Below are 11,705 nucleotides of genomic sequence, written 5' to 3'. Positions count from 1 at the left end.
ATGAATAAATAAATAAAATCTTAAAAAAAAAAAAAAAAAACTTTCACAGGAAAATATCATTATTTTACTTCAATCATTATTACCTCAAAAAAGGCAAGAATTTTTTAAACACGCAGGCACAGCACTGATCATCAAGAAAAATATGGATAATTGGGCAGCCCCGGTGGGGCTTCAACCCAGGGCATGATCCTGGAGACCCGGGATTGAGTCCCGCGTCAGGCTCCCTGCATGAAGCCTGCTTCTCCCTCTGCCTGTGTCTCTGCCTCTGTGTGTGTGTGTGTGTGTGTGTGTGTGTGTGTCACGAATAAATAAATAAAATCTTTAAAAAAAAAAAAGAAAAATATGGGTAAATTTGACCACATTAAAATGGAAATCACATGGGAAAGATGCCACAGCAGATGAATAGACAAACCAGTTTGGGAGATGTTTATAATCTAGATAACTAAGAGACAACTGGTATGCAGAAAGTACAAGGAGCTCCCGCAATTAAACAGGAAAAGACAAATATTCTTCCATCTTCACACCCAACTCGAGTCCTGCAGGAAATGTCACTGGGTCAGAGTCCCTGTGTGTCCCCTTCACAGCACTCCTCACAAGTGTGTGGAATAACCAACCTGTTGTGAGTAGCATGCCCCATAAGTCAACAGCCACGTGCATCCTTCCACATGGGGTCCCCAGCACCTACCTGGCACACGAGACACTTGGCAGGAAATCTGTTGACTGAATGGAACACGGTGTGCATATATGGAAGAAGAAGATGTAATGAGATTCTAGATGCTGAGCTAGGCTTCACCCTTTCATTCTCCTCCTCTCTTGACAAGGTGCCTCCTTCCTCAGATTCTCTCCGTCAGAAACATGGAAGGGGGTGACCCCTGGCAGGCAGAGTTTAGAATGTAAATCCAGAAGGTTCTTGGCAAGGGCACCTGCATGGCTCAGTAGGTTAAGCATCTGTCTTTGGCTCATGCCATGATCTCAGGGTCTTGGGATCGACTCCCGCATTGGGCTTGATCAGTGGGGAGCCTGCTTCTCCCTCTCCCTCTCCCTCTGCCCCCCGCCCACGCCTGTACTCGCTTGCTCTCTCACTCTCTCTCTCAAATAAATAAAATCTTAAAAAAAAAAAAAAGGAAGGTACTTGGCTGGGAAAATTGCCTTGAGGCCTCGGTGGGGATGAGGGAGATGAAAGCAAAATGTCAGTAAGGGTAGGTTTGGGGGGTCAAGACCAAAGTCCCCAAAGTTTGAGGAGACCTTCCCATAGAAATACTAGACCCAGGAAATGGGAAACTTTCACAGAACCAAAACACAAGGGCCCCAGAGCCCCTGGAGATAGTCAGTGCAGCTGTTCAATTTATAGATGAGGAAATGAGATGCAGGTGGGGGAGCGATTGCTTCAAAATCACAAACTGGGAATTTTCAGAGCTGCGTTTTATCGTCAATTCGCTCCTGTGCCCTAGACGAGTAGAGAAAGTCCCAGGTCCAGAAGGAAAGGTGATTAACAGCAGCTCCTGGAAGTGATCATGTGAGTCCAGAGAAGCAGAAGGCAAATATAATTGCTAAATCTTGGAGTAAGTAGAGTGGAGCAGGGAGCATCCAGGAGGAGGTGGCAGGGAGAGTGGCATGTGCACAGGCTCAGAAGACAGGACCAGCAGGTCCCCAAGCAGGATGGCACTTACTGGGGGAACAGCACCTGGGGCTCGGAGGTCAAACTGGAGTCCTAGCAGAGAAGCTTTGGAGGGGATGCCCGGGGAGTCACTTTGTCCTTTCCATAGAAGGAGGCCTTTGGAGGATCCCCAGGAAGGGAGGGTGGCATGATGGAGCTTGTGTTTAAAGGATTACTCCCACCTTCCTTATCACCTCTGAAAAATGAAGGCACAAGGGAAGAAAATAGGGGCACCTGGGTGGCTCAGAGGTTGAGCATCTGCCTTCAACTCAGGCTGTGATCTCGGGTTGTCTCTCCCTTTCTCTCTGTATCTCTCATGAATAAATAAATAAAATCTCTAAAAAAGAGAGAAAAAACAAGGGAAGGAAATAGAGAAAGAAGTAAGGAAGGAGAAAGTGAGAGCCAGGAAGGAAAGAGGGAAAGAAGGAAGAAAGAGAGGAAGGCAGGCAAGAAGGCAGGCAGGAAGGAAGAAAGGGCAGGCTTTCTGACTTGGAACTAGCATTAGATAATTGCTTTCTTCCAGGTTGACGATAAATAAGATGGAAGTGATGAGGGAGCAGAAGGCTGGCTGAGGACAAAGCACAAGCTAACCCCCCACCCACCTGACCCCTGTGTGGGATCTGTGTGACATTTCCCAGGCACCCATGGCTACCTTAAAACTAAGGGGAGGGAAACACAGTGGTTAATGGATAAAGATCCCAGAAAAAAAATAAAAATAAAAAGATCCCAACCCTGCAAGCAGAAGTCTCCCCCAGTTTACCAATTCTTAGTGATAAACAAGGAAAAAGCATTCTTATCAATAGCCTTTCAGAGACCCATAACTCCATCTCCTGGACCTCTAACTCACCTTCCCTCCTACAGGTGATGTAGAAAACAGAGGCAAAGGAAATGTAAACAAAGTTAAGTTTCTTCCTGAGCTTCAGCCTATGGACAAGGGCTTGTAATAGAAAGAGGAAGCTCCCAACTGTCTTAACGTCAATGCCTTACTAGAAAGAAAAACAACCTTTACCTGACAATAGCCAGGCCTCCCAGGTCCTGAGGCTCTTCTTACAAAGACCTTTAGGACACTTCCCTTTTTCTTTACATCCCCCAACTCCCAAGGATATATAATCAGCCATCCTTACAAGCCCCCGGGGCAGCAGATCTTCCTGCCCACGGATCCTGCCCCCTTGCTTTAATAAAATCACCTTTTTGCACCAAAGACCTCTCAGGAATTCTCTCCTGGCCGCGGGCTCTGGACCTCACCAGCATTCCAAAAACAACACCAGGAGGAATTGAAGACTCCAGGAGACAGAAGGCTCACTTGGCTCCTTAGAGGCCCATCAACCTCTCTGTCCTTTATTGCACCAAGGAGATGCTGCTAAAAAATCACCATTTCCATAGAGGGATATATCCTCTTTTTACCTGGTTCTGTATTTGGAAGTCATTTGTTTTTTGTTTTTTTGTTTTTTTGTTTTTTTAATTTATTTATGATAGTCACAGAGAGAGAGAGAGAGAGGCAGAGACACAGGCAGAGGGAGAAGCAGGCTCCATGCACCGGGAGCTGGACGTGGGATTCGATCCCGGGTCTCCAGAATCGTGCCCTGGGCCAAAGGCAAGCACTAAACCGCTGTGCCACCCAGGGATCCCTCATTTGTTTTCTTATGATATTAAATCCTGCCTCTGATACATATATCTAATTTTAAAAGGCAGAAACAGAGAGAAAGCCAAGTATTTCAATGCTCTTGGGTTCACTTAAAAAAAAAAATGGGGCTCTCAGGATCCAACAATTCTACCAGGTGAAATAGAACTTTACTTAGGGACCCAAAACTTCCAAAGCTGCCTGCCATTAGTTTTAAAAGCGTATTTTGCAATCCCTATCAAAATACCATGGACTTTCTTCAGAGTTGGAACAAATAATCTTAAGATTTGTGTGGAATCGGAAAAGACCCCGAATAGCCAGGGGAATATTGAAAAAGAAAACCAGAGCCAGGGGGCATCACAATGCCAGATTTCAAGTTGTACTACAAAGCTGTGGTCATCAAGACAGTGTGGTACTGGCACAAAACAGACACATAGATCAATGGAACAGAATAGAGAATCCAGAAGTGGACCCTCAGCTCCATGGTCAACTGATATTCGACAAAGCAGGAAAGACTATCCACTGGAAAAAAGACAGTCTCTTCAATAAATGGTGCTGGGAAAATTGGACAGCCACATGCAGAAGAATGAAACTAGACCATTCTCTTTCACCATACACAAAGATAAACTCAAAATGGATGAAAGATCTAAATGTGAGACAAGATTCCATCAAAATCCTAGAGGAGAACACAGGCAACAGCCTTTTTGAACTTGGCCACAGCAACTTCTTGCAAGATACATCTATGAAGGCAAGAGAAACAAAAGCAAAAATGAAGTATTGGGACTTACTCAAGATAAAAATCTTCTGCACAGCAAAAGAAACAGTCAGCACAACTAAAAGATAACCTACAGAATGGGAGAAGATAGAAGATAGCCCTATCAGATAAAGGGCTAGTATCCAACATCTATAAAGAACTTATGAAACTCAACAGCAAAGAGACAAACAATCCAATCATGAAATGGGCAAAACACATGAACAGAAATTTCACCAAAGAAGACATAGACATGGCCAACATGCACATGAGAAAATGCTCTGCATCACTTGTCATCAGGGAAATACAAATCAAAACCACAATGAGATCCCACCTCACACCACTGAGAATGGGGAAAATTAACAAGAGGAAACAACAACTATTGGAGAGGATGTAGAGAAAAGGGAAGCCTCTGGCACTGTTGGTGGGAATGTGAACTGGTGCAGCCACTCTGGAAAACTGTGTGGAGGTTCCTCAAAGAGTTAAAAGTAGAGCTACCATATGACCCAGCAATTGCACTGCTGCAGATTTACCCCAAAGATACAGATGCATTGAAACGGCAGGACACCTGCACCCCAATGTTTATAGCAGCAATGACCACAGTAGCCAAACTGTGGAAGGAGCCTCGGTGTCCATCGAATGATGAATGGATAAAGAAGATGTGGTTTATGTATACAATGGAATATTCCTCAGCCATTAGAAATGACAAATACCCACCATTTGCTTCAACGTGGATGGAACTGGAGGGTATTATGCTGAGTGAAGTAAGTCAATCGGAGAAGGACAAACATTATATGGTCTCATTCATTCAGGGAATATAAAATATAGTTAAAAGGATTAAAGGGGAAAAGAGAGAAAATGAGTGGGAAATACCAGAGACGGTGACAGAACATGAGAGACTCCTAACTCTGGGAAACGAACAGGGGGTAGTGGAAGGGGAGGTGGGTGGGAGGAGTGGGGGGAGGTACGTGGGAGGGTGACTGGGTAAAGGGCACTGAGGGGGGCACTTGATGGGATGAGCACTGTATGTTGGGATATCAAACTCCAATAAGAAAAATATACAACCCCCCGCACTGAATTAGGGGATTGATAAATAAATAAATAAATAAATAAATAAATAAATAAATAAATAAATAAATAAAAGCGTGTCTTGCTGAACCTTCAAAACAGGTCCTAGAGATGATCCATTTGAGTGGAGGAGAGGTGTGGGTGGGAAGCTTTCACTGTAAACTCATACTTTTGGGTGTTGTTCCTTGAGACGATATTATCTATGCTTTAATCTAAGTAAATAAATTTTTAAAAACCACAACTAAAAAAAAAGGATAATATACTGGATCTTCTCAAGAGTTCGAATGCCGGATGCCTGGGTTGCTCAGAGGTTGAGTGTCTGCCTTAGGCTCAGGTCCTAATCCTAGCGTCCTGGGTTGAATTCCACATCAGGCTCCCCACAGGAAGCCTACATCTCCCTCTGCTTGTGTCTCTGCCTCTCTCTCTGTGTCTCTCATGAATAAATAAAATCTTAAAAAAAAAAAGTTCAAACACTATCTTTGGGTGTTTAAAAATTAAATTGTAGTTGAACAAGCCTGGGAGGAGTCTGGGCTCAAGTTCATTTCCTACATTCTACAAGCTGTGTAACCTTGAGGGAAGAAAAAAAAAATTTATCAGCCTTTCTGAGTCTCAGTTATCTAAAATGGGATACTTATCTCTATCTTCCAGGGATCTGTAAAGGTAAAAAATGAGATAACGTGTTCTTGCAAAAGGACTCTGAAGACAATAAGGCACTAAATAAATGGGTGCTTTTATCAACAATTATATGAAGAGATTTCTTTAATTCTCAGTCACTAAACCTGGCAGGAATGGAGTCTTTCTGCCCAACCTGCTGTTCCCTCTGCCCCTAGCTACCCTGTCCTCACCCAGCAGATCTCAACCCGGGCACAACCAGCTTCGGGGGCCCATACCTCCTGCCACCCTCCTCTACCTCCTGGGCTCCAGGCACACTCTCTGTGCTGTCCCTCAGGTCAAGCAAACTGCAAACCTGGGCGTTTGTACCTCCTGTTCCAGAAAACTGGGAGGCTCCTGGAATGCTCCCCCACCCCGCCCACCACCCCTTCCAAAGTGACTTCTCTACTTATTGTCAGCATGAACTTCTTTTTTTTTTTTTTATTAAAAACAAGCAAAAAACCTTCTTAAAATAAGGAAGTCTATTAAAATCTTCCTCTGCAGGTGCTGGTTTTAAGATCTATGGAGCTGTCAAGAAAACATGTGTTGAGAGCCTGTTTTATGTTTCTGCTTTGTAACCCTGTCAGGAGGTCCCTGCTAAGAAGCTCTGTGCCTGGGTCTGTATGTCCCCCATTAGGCAGTGTCACTTCTCTGCCTTCTGTCTTACATCTGTGATGCCCAAGGCTCCCATACCTGGTTTGCTGGAGATCCCACAGGAGAGCTCTGAGCCACCCCATTCCTTGAAGTGGAAGTCACAGCCAGGAGGAAGCCAGAGTAACCAACGGCCGTCCCAGTAAAAACAGAAAGTCCCAAATTCTTTTTATTTTTTTTTAAGATTTTATTTATTTATTCATGAGAGACACAGAAAGAAAGAAAGAGGCACAGACACAGGCAGAAGGAGAAGCAGGCTCCATGCAGAGACCCCAATGGGGGACTCGATCTGAGGACCACGGGATCATGCTCTGAGTCAAAGGCGGATGCGCCCAAATGCCAAGCCACCCACGCATCCCAGAAAGTCCCAAATTGTAACAAACCTGGTCCTCCTTCTTGGTTTGATTATTACTAACTGGGGTTTCGGGCAAGATGCTGCCCTTTTCAGAAAATCAGTCTCTTTTTTTGTGTAACAAGGAATCCTACCCCTGCAGGATCCAATGAGAGGGGGTGTGTGAGCCACTTGGTAATATGTGGGAGCTTTGATTATCAGGACACCGAGGAATGAGCCTCAAGGGGTAGAATGTCAGGAACTGAAAGAGGAACTTGGGGAGATATGAGGTGGGGGGATAGGCATTCTTGGGCTATCTCCATTGTCACTGTAGGCAACAACCAACTGGTGGTAGCCAGGGATCTGGTCCGGCATGTCTCTTTTACAGAAGGTGGAGGGACACAACTTCTGGTTTTTTTTTTTCACTTTTTTTTATTTTTATTTATTTATTCATAAATAATAATAATAATAAATAACCGCTGCACCACCAGGGCTGCCCACAACTCTGTTCTTAATGATGACTGTGGGACCTGCTCTCTCCCCATGCTGTTTAATGCATGTGCTGGGGTCCTGGACAAAACTGATCAACTGCCGTGACCACAGATCATTTCTAAAGGATGTTGATGTTTTTGCCCATCATAGAGTCAACTATGACTTTCTTCTCTCTGTGGGCACAGAGTGGGCACAATTCATTTAAGATACTGTATGTTTACTCTATGCCAGACTCTATTCCTAGGATATAGGTTCACACACCTGTGTGCAGTGGGAGGGCAATCTGCATGTTGGCAGCATGTTGACCTTTCTTTTTTTTTTTAAGTTTTATTTTATTTATTTATTTATTCGAAACGGGGGTGCAGAGATACAGGCAGAGGGAGAAGCATGCAGGGAGCCTGACATGGGACTCAATCCCGGGTCTCTGGGATCACACCCTGGGCCGAAGGCAGGCTCTAAACTGCTGAGCCACCCAGGAATCCCTAGTTGTGGGATCTTAAGCTAGTGACACATTACCTCTGCAGGCCTTAGGTGCCTCATCTGAGAAAATCATAATTTACTGGAGTTTAGAACAGAGCCTGGCACAATATGTGAACTGATAGCCTCTTCATTACCCTCACAACCATCATCATCACCATTATCATTACCATCATCATCATCATCATCACCATCATTACCATCATCACCATCACCATCATCATCACCATTATCATCACCGTCATCATCATCACCAACCCACCACCACTGCCACCATCATCTTCATCATCCGGCCCCATTAGACTATTGGTCAGTGTGCCTGGCATGGGTACAACTGCCTAGAAAGTATGGACAGAAACGCAGATACAAGCCCTTGCTCAAGCAAGTTTCTGCCTCTTTCCTAGCCTCTATCTTTTCTTCTTAAAGTAAGGGGATTGGGTCTGACAGTTGGAGTGAGGGATGCATCCTGTGGCCACAGACTCGATCCTTTTCTTGTCCCTTGAGCTTTCCAACCAAATTCTCCCAACTTTGAGTTCCAGGACAGATTTTATCAGGTCATCAGGTCTGGGACTCCCCTCAGCTAAAATTAGTTGGGTTGATATGAACAAAAGAAAAAGGGTTGGAACAATGCAAGGGAAGACAGAAACCCAGGCCCACAAGATTTTCAGGTTTGATTTCTTACAAATGTTAACAGCATTGTGGCCCCCTCCCCTGATAGGAGACCAACCAGAGAAACAGGGTTTGCGGGGGCAGGGAGGAGAGGAGACAGTAGGAAAAAGAGAAAGGATGTGGGAGGGGTCGCAGGGAGAGGTAGCCAAGAGGTAGAAACAACACCCCTCTGTCGTATTCAATTACATGAGGAATCAGATTGGGTGTATGGACAATTCTATATCAATAAAGCCAGAAAGAAAACCCAGGTGTGATTCTGGAGAGCAGTCATATTGGTTTTTGATGCTTGTGATTGTGTATGTGTCTGTGTCTCTGGGACTCTGTGTATGCTTGAGTGTGCATCGATGTGCATACAGATACAATTGAGTATGTCTGTGTCCATGTATCTGCATGCCTAGAGAATGCCTGGCACATATTAGGGCTTGATCAATATTTGATAATTGAATGAATATATATGAGAGAGTATGTGTGTGCCTGAGTGAGTCTGTAGAGTTATGCATGTGTGTGGCTACTTGTATAGTCCTGTATATTCATCTAAATATGTCTGTTTGTGCCTTGTGGTAGGACTGAGGCATGGATGCATGTTGGTGTCTGAACATGTGCTGTCTTCATACAGGTGTGTAAATACATTTGAAGGGTGAGTGCTCGTTCAGTGTGTGTGGCTACATGGCTGAGTATGAGGGAGTGGGGGCTTGTGTGCATTTGTGAGCTTGTCTGCAAGGGTGGTTCATGAGCACACCTCTTTGGTGTGTGCTGTGTGTGCGTGTGTGCATATGTGTGAGCCTGGACACCTGCAGGTGAGCCTGGCAGTTCTGGGCTTCTTGTGCATTCCCCAAGTCAGGAAAGACTGGTGGTTGATACAACTGGTTAGTTTCCCTTTCACATCTATGGGGGCCCAAAGGGTCCCTGACAGCCTCTCTCCCCACTCAGTTATTTTTGCTTCCTTTGTGGGAACCAGAAAGGACTAATTTGCAAGAACTCAGCTAAAGCTGGTTTCCACACCTCAACACTGAGAATCTGGAAGAATACCAAAGCTCTAGCCCCAAGGAGGGAGCTCCTCCCACTCCACTGGTCCCTCTCCCATGATGCTCTCACCTCCTCTGCTGGGTGGCAGGGCTAGGACCTTTCCCAGGCAGGTAAGCCTCGGTACCGGCAGCAGGAATGAACAGGGCAAGAGATCTGGAGGCGACAAGCGGGGTTCAAGTCCTGGTCCCACCCTTGAGTGAAGTGGGAAGCTTCAGACAAGTAGCTGAAGCTCTCTGAGCCTCCACATCCTCACTGGCAAAATGGGGTGCCTAATACCAAGAGTGACTTCGCTGATTCCAGTTAGGTCTGCACTGAGATGCTGAACATGGAGTAGTCGATGCTCCCAGTGCTGCCCACATCTCCTTGTCTCCCCCCCAGCCCCGCTCCACCACTGGTGCACCCATCTCTAGCTTCTGTGAACATTGACTCTTCAGGTCACAGCTGCCCCCTTCTTGACTTCAGCCAGATGGATACCGTTTGTCTGGGAGGTCCTGTCGCTCCTCTAGGGTGCCCAGCACCCAAGGACTACGGCCTCCAATGGGCTACAGAAAGTTCTCCCTCTTGTCTCAAGAAGGAACTGACTCTACGATATGATTTGCACTCTAAAGCTCCCGTGGGATCAGATTAAGGTGATCACCAGCCAAGACCAGCAAATTGGTTTCACAAGAAGCCCCTCCAAGGCCCTACTTCTAAGAAACCTTGTAGGAAGACTCATCTTACTTTGTACACATGATGACTCCAGGAGCTGGGGTATGAGTTAGCTATTATCATCCCATTTTAAGATGAAAAGATGGAAGTTAGTGGAGGAAAAGAATGAAATAATAAAGAGCAAAATTTTTATAATTGAGTTGACAACTTGGGCTGTTTCATCCCATTTTTCCCATTCCTCTAGCTTCTTGGGATCAAAGGGATCATGAAAGCTCATCTGAAGCACTCATCCTATGGTTAATTTCCGCCCCCCTCCCCACACAGATATTCTTTCCAGGCAAATATCAAGTTGCATTTGAATGCTCCTCTCTGATGGAGGACTCACTCCCTCCAAAGAAACATCTTCTACTTTTGGACAGTGCAATTGTCCATCTTCTCTTGTTCACTGGGCAAATATTGTTAAGAATCTACCAGGCATGAAGCTAAAAACTGAAGATGCAGCAGTGAGCGAAAGCTGGCACAGCAGCCCTTGCCCTTGGGGAGCTTACAGACTGTTAGGAGATATAACCAAGGACAAACAACCACAGAAATAGGAATTGCAACCATGAAAAGTGGTGTGAGAGACAGCACAGGAGGCCCTTGAGGGCCTTGCGTGGGGGACATCTTGGCTCCTGTAGGAACGGGAAGACTTTCCTGAGGACATGATCATGAAGCTGGCCTCTAAAGGATGAGTCAAGTCGAAGGTAACAAGGGGCTGAGAGAGGGAAAGGCGTTCAAGAAGGAGGGAACAGCAGGTGCAAAGGCCCGAGGTGGGTAGGAGAGAAGGGCACGCATGTGGTGTCAAGTGCAAGCTGATGAGGCAGAAACAGGCAAGGGGAGACCTGGTCGGACACGGCCGGGGGGGCGGTGCGGCATGGGGCTCACACTCATTGTTCTCCTGAGAGCAGTGGAGGCTGAGGGTTTCAGGCACCTTCCCATCCGATCTTCAGAGTCTCACTTTCTAACTCTTCTAATGAAATGACTCCTCTCCAAATGATTGCAACATCGCTCTCCTACTGGGATTCCTCTGCATGCTCCAGCAGAGCCCCCTGCATGCTCTCCATGACTCAGGATGAAGGCATTTAAGGATCTCAGAGAGACACACCTAGAAATATCTGTTGTCACCACAAGCTCCATCAATGACCAGGGGCTCATCCACAGCCTGCAGGTGACCAGGGTGGACAGGGCTCTGGGAAAAGAAAGTTTCCAGGAGTCAGGAGAACCCACCTGAGAAGCCCGGGGGTCTCTTCCGGGGTGCCTTGTCTACCTCCCCACCTTCCTGATACAAACACACACTTATACTTCAGACCTGGGTTTTAATTCACCGGCCATGAATGAGGCTGCCCACCCTGACCCTTCTCTGAGGTTTCTGGTTTCTCTGAGCAGGAGGAAGGGGACAGGTCTGCTGAGGCCATGGGTGAACAAGGCCCTTTGGAAGGCTCCATGAAGCGCCGACCAGAGATTCCCCCAACCTCAGCTCCACCTGCCATGAGTTTCTCATACTCCCCACTTCCTGCCTCCCCTCTGCCCAGGTGTAAAATGCAGATGCTTGAACCACAGAAAGTGATTCCACCCACATCTGCAAGGGGGCCTGTTGCAACAAGGCAGCAGAATACTGGCCACC

The sequence above is a fragment of the Canis lupus genome, chromosome 9 (assembly GCF_003254725.2).
Source record: "Canis lupus dingo isolate Sandy chromosome 9, ASM325472v2, whole genome shotgun sequence".
Classification (NCBI taxonomy): Eukaryota; Metazoa; Chordata; class Mammalia; order Carnivora; family Canidae; genus Canis; species Canis lupus.
This window is presented reverse-complemented; position numbering follows the sequence as displayed.